At 50.7% G+C, this 10583-nt stretch overlaps 1 long non-coding RNA gene across 2 annotated transcripts; it reads left to right on the plus strand.

Annotated features, from left to right (window-relative positions):
• Positions 1-3524: 3524 nt before the first annotated feature.
• On the plus strand, positions 3525-9380 carry LOC128847320 (uncharacterized). Of its 2 annotated transcripts, none has more exons than XR_008446895.1 (3): positions 3525-3804; positions 4508-4708; positions 8436-9380. It is a non-coding gene; the product is annotated as an uncharacterized LOC128847320 (long non-coding RNA). The 2 variants fall into 2 exon arrangements; XR_008446896.1 differs by having other exon boundaries at positions 3540-3583.
• The last annotated feature ends 1203 nt before the right edge of the window (positions 9381-10583 follow it).

Below are 10583 nucleotides of genomic sequence, written 5' to 3' on the forward strand. Positions count from 1 at the left end.
GGTACGGCAGGCTCAGGGGTGGAGTGGGGGCAGGCTCTGTGGCAGAGCCAGGGATTGAGCAGGGAGCACCCCCTGGCACATTGGAAAGTTGGCGCCTGTAGCTCCAGCCCCGGAGTCGGTGCCCATACAAGGAGTCGCATATCAACTTCTGAAGAGCCGCATGCGGCTCCGGAGTCACAGGTTGGCCACTACTCTTGTAGAAGATAGTGTCAAGTGTCAGGGGGTAGCCATGTTAGTCTGTATCCAGAAAAACAATGAGTTCGGTGGCACCTTAAAGACTAACAAATTATTTGGGCATAAGCTTTTGTGGCTAAAAAAAACTCACTTGCATCTGAAGAAGTAGTGTTTTTACCCAAGAAAGTTTATCCCCAAATAAATTTGTTAGTCTTTAAGGTGCCACCAGACTCCTCATTGTTATTGTAGAAGATGCAACACACAGAGCCTCAGGACCCTGCCCTTATAGGGAACCACAGCACCTACTTGGGGATTCATTCATCCTGTTGTACAGTCTGATGTGACTGGACCCAGACAGTCCCTGTCCAGTGCTACTCTGCATCTAGAATTAGCATTTTCCTATATATGAATCCAGCCTCACAGGACCTCCAGGTTCTTGCTGATAAAAGAAACATTCGTTTTTCTGTGGGAGGTTATCCCCATTGGGAGAAGTGACCAGAGCGACGTGGGACAAGAGTAATGGTACCCACCGTGCAGGAGTGGTGTGTGCCGTAGGGGAGAAACTGGATTCAGCCTTTGTTGGAGGAGGCGAATCTGACTGCTTTGTTGCATGTGGTGTCCTTGCAGTCGGGCTTGGGGAAGGAACAGCTGTAGAGAAAGCCAGAGATCCAGTGTACTCCTCAAATCAACCCAACCTGAGATGTTTGGTGTAAGTCTGATCATTAATGAATCTGTTGCTGTCCCAGAACCTTCACCCTTAATCCTGGCCCACATCCCAGTCCAAGCTTTTGTTTGCTGCCAGCTGTAACGTTGTGTAGGATGGATTGCTCCTGAGGACTGAGCACGTTATCTTCCCTCTAATTCTGGCTAACTTCTGTGGGTAACTTTACCAAATCATGAATGTACATACTCGTTAGATGTGCCTATAATGAGTCAGGTATCTGCAGACTCCATTGTTCGCTGGGCCAGCATCACTCTCTCCATTAATTGAATAGTCTAGTGCAGGGGTCGGCAACCTTTCAGAAGTGGTGTGCTGAGTCTTCATTTAGTCACTCTAATTTAAGGTTTTGTGTGCCAGTAATACATTTTAACGTTTTTAGAAGGTCTCTTTCTATAAGTCTATAATATATAACTAAACTAGTGTTGTATGTAAAGTAAATAAGGTTTTTAAAATGTTTAAGAAACTTCATTTAAAATTAAATTAAAATGCAGGGCCCCCCGGACCAGTGGCCAGGACCCGGGCAATGAGAGTGCCACTGAAAATCAGCTCGCATGCCACAGGTTGCCTACCCCTGGTCTAGTGATACATCCCACCTCAGTTATTTAAACAAAAGAACACATGACTCGGTCTTCATCTAATCACATGAGAAAAAATAAACGTATAAAAAAATTGAAAATGTTTCCCATAAAACCCTTCCTTTCAGAAACCAGTTGGAATCACCAAGGGACAGAAAATGACTTTCCTGTCACTGCCCTTACAAACCGCAAGCAGTTAAACTCAAGGAACGGGATATTTCAGGACATCATCGACCTCACACTGCCCACATAGTAAAGGAAGGAATCTTCTCCAGTATATTTCAGCCCGACTCAACAACCCCAACTCTGAGCCCCAATGAAAACTATTCGTGCACCAAAATCTCGCCCTTTGCCTGCAGCACTTTCATTTGAATGTGAGTTAAAAAATGAGCCAGCTGCACTTGAAGGCCTCAGTGTCTTGATCTACATCCCAGTTACTGGGGCAGGTTTCTGGTTTATCTGTCAGGAAGTGGCCGGGCCCTGCGCAGAGCGGGCTGCGGCGTTTGGCACCGCCCGGGTTACTGCAGATCTGCCAGTCTAAACACCCGCCCCTTCCCCCGCCCAGCGCGCCCCGGCCCTGCCCCGAGCCCGGCAGCCCCGACACGGCTGGGGGCAGCGCAGGGATTTACCTGCGGAGACGGTGACTTCCACAGCGTCCCTGAGATTAGTGTAAGGGGACTGTTGCCCCCTTACTAACACTCAGTGGGGGTGTTTTGGTTGGCTAGCTCCCAGCACTAAAAGGGGAAGGGTCGATGGCAAATCAGGAGCCTGAGACTGACTGTCCCCAGGAACAATGGGGAGAGGCCAATGCTCCAGATCAGCCTGATTGACAGGGCGGGCAGGCTAATCAGAGAGTCAGGAGGCCGGGGGGGTCCCGTCCTCCGTGTGAACTGGAATGGCCTGAGTCAGACAGAGTGGGGCCGAGCTAAGGAGAGAGCAGGGGCCTGAGCTGAGCTGCTGGGAGCACAGCCCAGAGAGAGCAGAGCTGCAGCAACCAGAGCCAGAGGGGCCAGACAAGCAGCCAGGAAGCAGGTCGGAGCTGGGAGCAGAGTCACAGAAGCAGCCTGCAGAGCAGAGCTGTGCTGGGGGCAGAGCTGCAGCAACCAGAGCCAGAGAGGCCAGAGAAGCAGCCCAGGGAGCTGAAGGCAGAGCAGCAGCAGCAGCCGTGCTGAGGCAGAGTGGAGCTGGAGCAGTCCGGAGCTGGGGCTGGGGCAGTCCAGAGCTGTGTGCAGTCCGAGTGTGGTGAGCAGCTGGGGAGAGGAGGGGGACCCTGGGCAGTGGGCCCAGCACAGGGAGACGCCTCAGCCAAGAGGCCTTGCAGGCCAGACTTGCAGGGGGATCATAAACCCGACCGGGCGGGGGCGACGCTGGGAAGAAGGGTCCTGCCACCTAGAGCCTGAGAGCGTGTGGCCACCACCAGAGCAAGTGTCCAACCCACAGCGTCCCTGCAGCACAGACAGGGCCTGAGAAGCAGGCCTGGGACCTACAAGGAACAGACTGAACTGCCCTGACGTTCCAGAGACACTGTTTGTAATGTTCCCTGCCACAGAGCGGGGTGATGTGTTTTCCTTTAACCTTTCCCATTTTTCCTCATTCTTTTTTAAAATTAATTGTTAATTAAACAACTTGTATTTGCTTTAAATTGTATGGAATAATCAGTGGGTCAGGGAGGTGCCCAGTGCAGAGAGAGTACCCCGGAGTGGGGACACCCTAGCCCCTGTCCTAGGTGACCACAGCAGGGTTGGGGGTCGAGCCCCCCAGGAATCCTGGGCCCAGCCTTGTTGGGGTTACGAGGACTCAGCCAGACAGGAGAGTGGAAGGGGAGCCCTCAAGGGCAGGGAGGCCTCTGGGTAAAGGAAGTGGGAGCGGGGACTCAGATCCTTTCGCTAGTCCACTTCACCGGGGTAGTGCAGAAGCCAGGAAAGTTCCCCACAATAGCGGGACCATTCCCCCGCTTACATAATGGAGAAGAAGAGGGAAAGTCTCCAAGTATGAATCCTCACTCACCCCCCATTTACTGTCTCTCTTTTCTAGAGCTGTGTGTGAGAGAGAGAATGGATGGAAGAAACTCTGCATCCAATTGACAAGTGAAATGGCTCAGATAAAGTCACAGGTTTGAAGGCAAAACCATAAACTTCTCAGCTGGAAGGAGCAGAAATCACCCCAGCGAAGAGCAGCTGCGTCGTCTCCCCAAATGCCCCTTTCTCACGAAGCTTTTTTTCTAGCTTTTCTTTAAAATGCCTCCACTCAGCTTGACCCCGAATGCATCACTGAGGTTTCTTTCTTGGCATACAATCAAAGTATACTTGAGTTGATCAGGCTCAAGTGTAGAGGGTGGGTACAGGATATGCCACACATCCAATGTACATAATGAATGTATCATGAATCAGCTTCTAGACATGCTTACACTTAATACTACTGATTAATATATCAGATCACACACTCCATGATTGGTCCATTATTTTTTGTAGCCAATCCATGTCTAGATCATGAGCTGTTCACATGCTGCAAGCAATCACATGTTGCTTACTATCCTATGATCTCTTTTCTACTAGCTCCATCTCTTACATATTTACAAGGCTACTGTCAGTCCATGCGTTGTTCATTGGTTCATGTTCTTGCTCGGAACAGACCGACATGGGCTACAATTCAATGTGTGACAATTTTGTCACTGTTCTGTTCCAGTAATTTAATGTAAAATATTTTAGGTATTTATTTACTTATCTAAAACATAAAAAATTGTATCCAGGGCTCCAGGTACATTTGCCATAAACTAAAAATACAAACAAACTAATACAAACAAAAGTAAACACAGCAGCCTCCCCAAATCTAGGAAGGAGTTGAAAAGAATATTTGACAATAATATGTGCAGTTGCAGTTACATCATTCACCCAGTAGGTGTCTGTGTGAACTGTACATTGTCCCAGAGAGGGTGTGGGGCTGGGTAAGAAGCAGGCAAGCTGGGACTCAAGCTGTGTAGAAGTCTGTCTCCCTGTGCAGTTGTGTCTGTTTTCTTTCATAAATGTCTTTGCTTTAGGAAAAAATGTGATTCCATTAGCGTGATCCTGAGCCTCGATGCACAAATCCCAGTTCTACACCCCACCTCCCCAGAAGCCTGGAAAATGAGATGGCCTTTGCAGTGTCAACAGATCTGGGACAATCCAGATGAAGGGAGAGAGGGAATTCCACATACAGAGTCCCTTCTGGAGAACACCTGGTGGCAGCTCCTGCATTTGAGGTGAGGTCACTGTGACTATGTACAGCCCAGCTCACTCAGGGGCAGCCTCTGTCACTGCTGGTTCTGACCCTGTGTTTTGCTTTGGGACTTCAGTGGAGTTACACTTGCTTACACCAGGCATGAATTTGGCCCTTGGCTTTCCAACCCCCTGATAAGAACCTAAATACCTTGGCCTGGAAAACATACAGACAGGCACCTCCAGCAGACTTCATCCTCTGAGAACGGGGGGGATGACAGCTTCACTTGACATGAGAAGAAAATCAGGGCCATGGTGTGGGAAATTAGTGCAGAGCTGGAAAATGAATCCTCCTTCTCCTGGTTCCAATCCGTTGCTAAGAACTAGCAAAGAGGCAGTTCCTGAGCTGCAAGGAAAACAACGACACCACCAGTGACTGGAGGAGAAACACTTCATGCTGGGAGCTTTTTGTTCATAGCCATCGTGGGGTGAGTCTGGTTCTATTAATTCCTGAGCAGGGCTATAGAGCAGCGAGGATGTCTCCCTATTCACACACAGACTCATCACAGTCCTATGTAAAGGTTTCGGTCAAATCATGGCCCTGCTAGTACACCAGAGGGGCATAAGGGGGTGCAACTTAGGTAGGGTTACCATACGTCCGGATTTTCCCGGACATGTCTGGCTGTTTGGGCCTCAAATCCCCGTCCGGGAGGAAATCCCAAAAAGCCGGACATGTCCGGGAAAATACGGAGGGCCCGGCAGTGCTCGGCCGGGGTCCTGGGCCGCTGGGGCCGGGGCCAGTGGTGCAGGGCCACTATGGCCATCGGTGCGGGGCCGGGGGTGCTGGGCCGGGGGCCAGGCCGGGAGCCGGGGGCTGGGCCAGGGGTGCTCGGCCAGGGCCGGTGGTACGGGACCGGGGGCCGGGCTGGGGCCGGTGGTGCTCGGCCGGGGGCCAGTGGCCAGCAGTGCTCGGCCGGGGGCTGGGTTGCTCGCCCGGGGCCGGCAGTGCTCGGCTGGCAGCTGGCCCGGGGCTGGTGGTGCTCGGCTGGGGCCCAGGCCGGGACCAGCGGTGCTCGGCTGGTGGCCGGCAGTGCTCGGCCAGGGGCCGGGCTGGGGCCGGCAGTGCTCGGCCCGGGACTGGGTTGCTCGGCCGGGGCCGGCGGTGCTCAGCCGGCAGCTGGCCCTGGGCTGGTGGTGCTCGGCTGGGGCCCGGGCTGGGGCCAGCGGTGCTCGGCCGGGGGCCGGCGCCCCAGATCCCAAGCTGAGCCGGGCGGGAGATGCTGGGGCCAGAGCCTCTTGGCCTGGGCCAGCCGGCTGCCGGAGGGAGCCACTTGGCTGGACTGAGGCACCCTGCCCCAGCCCCAGCTTACCTGCTGCCTCCCTGTTTCAGGCTTCCTGCGAACATTTGATTCGCGGGAAGCAGGGGAGGGGGAGGAGCAGGGGGCGGAGCATTCAGGGGAGGGAGCAGAGTTGGGGCAGGGACTTTGGGGAAGGGGTGGAGGCGGGGCGGGGTGGGGAAGGGCCGGAGTTGGGGCGGGGCTGGGGAAGGGGCAGAGTTGGGGCGGAGCCGGGTCCCCGTGGAGTGTCCTCCTTTTTTAAAATTAAAATATGGTAACCCTAACTTAGGTATCTGTGCAGGAGAGGAAGCAGACGCAGCAGAGCACAGGACAGGTAGAAGCTAACGGTTGGGGAATGGGTGGATCATCGGCTCCACCTCCACAATGACCCTGGCAGTGTAGCTGAGCCGATTCACCACTGGAAGTTCTCCGCATCAGTTATAGATCTGGTGGTTTGCTCCATCCCTGAAGCGGGGGGTGGAGGGGAGAATGGAAGGGACATTGTAACTTGGGCAGTAATGATCCGCCTCCCAGGGTGCTCCAGGGGCAATGCAACAACTCACTGTCCCTTACTCTGCTCACAGGAAAGCTATAATTGAGCCCTTGGTGTTCAAGAGAATACTGAGAACATTCCCATGGAGCGTGTCACCCTGTAGTGGGAATGTTAGATTTTGGATTAAAAGTAATAATTAATACATTTATATTCTGGAAAATGTAAGAAAAGAATGATTTCAGAACAGATCCCAGATTTGGCTTGACCATTAGAAAGAAATATGTCTCTGAGCCTGCTCTCTCAACCTGCTGAGTTTGTGCTAATTGAAACAGGTCTGCCAGTTTGCAAGGTCTGTGCTAATTGCAGAAAAATATCCAGAGACAAAGGTAGAGCCCCCCGTCTACCTCCTGGGGTAGCAGCCCCCTTGCTAGCCCCCCTTGCCCGCCCAGTGCCCCTACTCACCAGCTCCAGGAACTGGAAGCCGGCCACCACACTCTCCCTCCAGGTTTGCCCCGCCATTACAGCAGCAAGCCTGGAAAGGAGGAGGAATGCCACATGCATGGGGAAGAGGCGGGGCCAGGGCGGGGATTTGGGGAGAGAGCCAATGGGGGATGGAGGAGGCAGAGTGGGGTGGGGGGGGAAGAGACCTTCCGAGAGGGCAAAATTGCTTGTTTGTCCAGTGTCCCGACCGCACGTTGGTTGGGACGCGGGACAAACAAGCAAATATCGGGACAGTCCCAATAAAATCGGGACGTCTGGTCACCCTAGCTGCAACGGGCTGCTCTTCCTGCAAGCAGTGGACAAAACAGGCGGATGAAGGGAGCATTTCACAACTTTAAATGAGCATGTTCCCTAATTGATCAGCAACTTAACATCGAAACAATGTTAACCGGAACGACTTTAAGTGAGGAGTTACTGTAGTTCATTATCGTCACTTACAAATCTGTATCTTATTTCCAAGTTCAATTTGTCTACATTCAACTTCCAGTTATTGGATCTCATCAAGCCTTTGACAGCTAGATTAAAGACCTCCCCAGCATCAGACATCTTATCCTTTTGTAGGTACTGAGGGCTCGTCTACACTACGAGGGGGGAGGATCGATCTAAGTTCGCAACTTCAGCTACGTGAATAACGTACTTAGATCTACTTACTGCAGTGTCTTCAGTGCGGTGTGTTGACGGGAGATGCTCTCCCGTAGATTCCCCTTGCGCTTCTCGTTGAGATGGAGTACCGGAGTTGACGCTAGAGCAATCGGCGGTCAATTTATTGTGTCTATACTAGACATGATAAATCGACCCCCGCTGGATCGATCGGTGGCCGTCGATCTGGCCAGTAATGTAGACAAGCCCTTAGACTGTGATCAAGTCACTTCTTGAACTTCTCTTCAATAAGCTCAACGAACTGAGCCCCTTAACGCTTGCAGCGTGAAGCAGGTTTTCTAGACCCTGCATCATTGTGGCTCTTTCTCGGAACCGTCTCTAATTTTTCAGCTTCCTTTTTAAAGTGTGGACACCAAAGCTGGACACCGTATTCCAGTAAGGCCTCACCAATGGCATATACAGAATTAATATCTCCTCCCTGCTTCTCCTCAGTAGTCCCCGGCTCATACATCCAAGGCTCTCATCAGCCCTTTTGCCATAACATCACTCTGGGAGCCCATGTTCAGCTGGTTATTCACCATCACTTCCAAGTCCTTTCCAGAGTCACTGCTTTCCATGGTACAGTCTACTATGGTCTAAGCATGACCTATAGTCTTTGTGCCCAGGTGTACGACCTTGTATTTGGCTGCATTAAAATGCCTGATTTTTGAATTTATCCAGTTTACCAAGCAATCCAGGTTGCTCTGTGTAGGTAACCTGTCCTCATCATTATTTAACACTCTGCCAAGATTTGTGTCATCTGCAGACTTTAACTAGCAGTGATTTTTTGTTTCCTTCCAGATTGTTAATAAGAGATTGAATAGCACTGGGCCAAGAACCAATCCCTGAAGATCCCGCTAGAAACTCATAAACAGATAATGAGTGTGAAACGATGCCCCGTATTCTACATAGAGATATTATTGTGATATGATTATGGCATAGCTGTGATGTACTTTATGCAAGATAGGTCATGTGAAAAGGTAATGATTGACTGAATATTAATATCCTCTTTGTATGCGTGTATCATTTTGGTATCTGACGTTAGGAATCTTGTCTATGCATCTATTACAAATGTATTTACACCTGAGGAACGCCCACTAGAAAGAACGCAATGGGTCTGGATGGCTGGCTGGGAAGGGCCATTAGGGAGAACAATAGGTCTTAGAAGATGCTAATCTCCCACCAGGAAGCCTTCCTGAGGACACTACAAATGGCCTCCGAATCATGGCTGCTGTGGTCCTACAGAGACATGTGACCAAGTCACCTGGTACTGGACTCCATCATAGAATAGTAGTGGTTTTCCACTGAAAGGTGTGGGAACTAAAAGTTGGAAACAAAGGGTTCCCACCATATGCAAAAGTTATAAGGCAGGGGAGTGACATCATTGTGGTTCTTCTTCACTGACTCCCCACCCAAGAAGATTGCTGGAAACACCTGAGAAACGAGGACTGAACTGGGGGAGATGGGCTGAACCCAGGCTAGAGGGATTTCTAGCCTGTGAAAGGTATAACTGGGGTTTTAAGCTGCAAGCAAGTGCAGCTTGCCCTCAAGAATCTCTGTAAACTGCCCAAACCAACAAACATGGGGAGGATTTGACACTCATATCTGATTTCTTTAGTATAGTAATCTTAGATTGCGTTTCTGTTTTATTTTCTGGGTAATCTGCTTTCATCTGTTTGCTATCCCTTATAATCACTTAAAATCTATCTTTTGTAGTTAAAAATTTTGCTTTTGCTCTGTCAAAAACTGGTGTGTGTGGAAATCATAACTTGGGGCAGAAAGCTGTGTATATTCCTCTCCACATTGAGGGAGGGGATGAATTTCATGAGCTTACGCTGTACAGTTCCCTGTGCAGTGCAAGTTGGTATAAGTTTGGGTTTACCTTTCCAAGGGGGTGTGAACCTGAGTAACTGGGCAGTTCCTTAGCTGAGCCTTCCCGTGTACAGCTGATCTCAGCATCTGTGTGAAGCTGCAGCTGGGTGTGACCCTACCTGTGTGCTGGTGAAAGTGTGAGATTGGGAGCCTGTCTGCAGCTTGTCACAGCATTACAGGATGAGTGGGAGCCCAGGCTGGTGGGTTGGAGGGCTCAGTGGTACCCCAGATCCACATGGCACCCCGAGGGGGGGGGAACACATCACAATGAGTCTTTGTCAATAATTATGCTTTGAGATCTATCATTTAGCCAGTTTTAAAATCTATTAATGGATCCACGAAGTCTCCTTCCTAATAATACCCACCAATCCTAGAAGCAAGAAGAACCTGAAGAGAGAACTTAATTCCTTGCATTTCCACTCACACCCAGTGTCCATTTCAGGCTCACCTGGAAACAGCAGCTCACTCATTATCGGGATCCTCCTTATTGCTCTGGTTCTCAGTAGGACACACTGCAAGTGACTCTCCAAACAATCCTGCTTCTGGGCATTAGAAGGCGCAGGCACATCCTTGCAGCCACGCTTGCATTCTACACTGATAACCTGAGTCATGTTGGCCAGTATTGAAAGGAAGAAATAGCTGAGAGATAAGGACTCTGTTTCCTTCCAAGAAGGCGTGTACAGTATGTGCAGAAGGGTGTGAGGTGGCTGCTATTTTAGTTGTTGTGGTTGTGTTGTCAGTTTCAGCAAAATTCAGCTGCTTTTTATAAAGTACTAACTAACTACACTGGCATGACAGCACCAGGGCTATGGGAAGTCCTGGGACTGGAAACAAAATAACCCCATGATGCACTTAGCGAACTTCTGAATGTTGCTATTTTTGCTGGTTTCTCTTCAACTCAAACTTGCACATTCAGGAAATGGTGACGGGCAGCTGCTGTTTGAACACTGTATCCCAGGGCTGTGTGTGCTGGGGACCGGCTGTGGGGTAGAGTAGCCGCCCTAGCTATTTCCTGACAAGAGTCATGTGCTTCTCCATACTGCACTTGCCCGGCTTGGCCTGTTCTCACGGGGTGTT

This window comes from Malaclemys terrapin, chromosome 13, assembly GCF_027887155.1.
Source record: "Malaclemys terrapin pileata isolate rMalTer1 chromosome 13, rMalTer1.hap1, whole genome shotgun sequence".
Taxonomy (NCBI): Eukaryota; Metazoa; Chordata; order Testudines; family Emydidae; genus Malaclemys; species Malaclemys terrapin.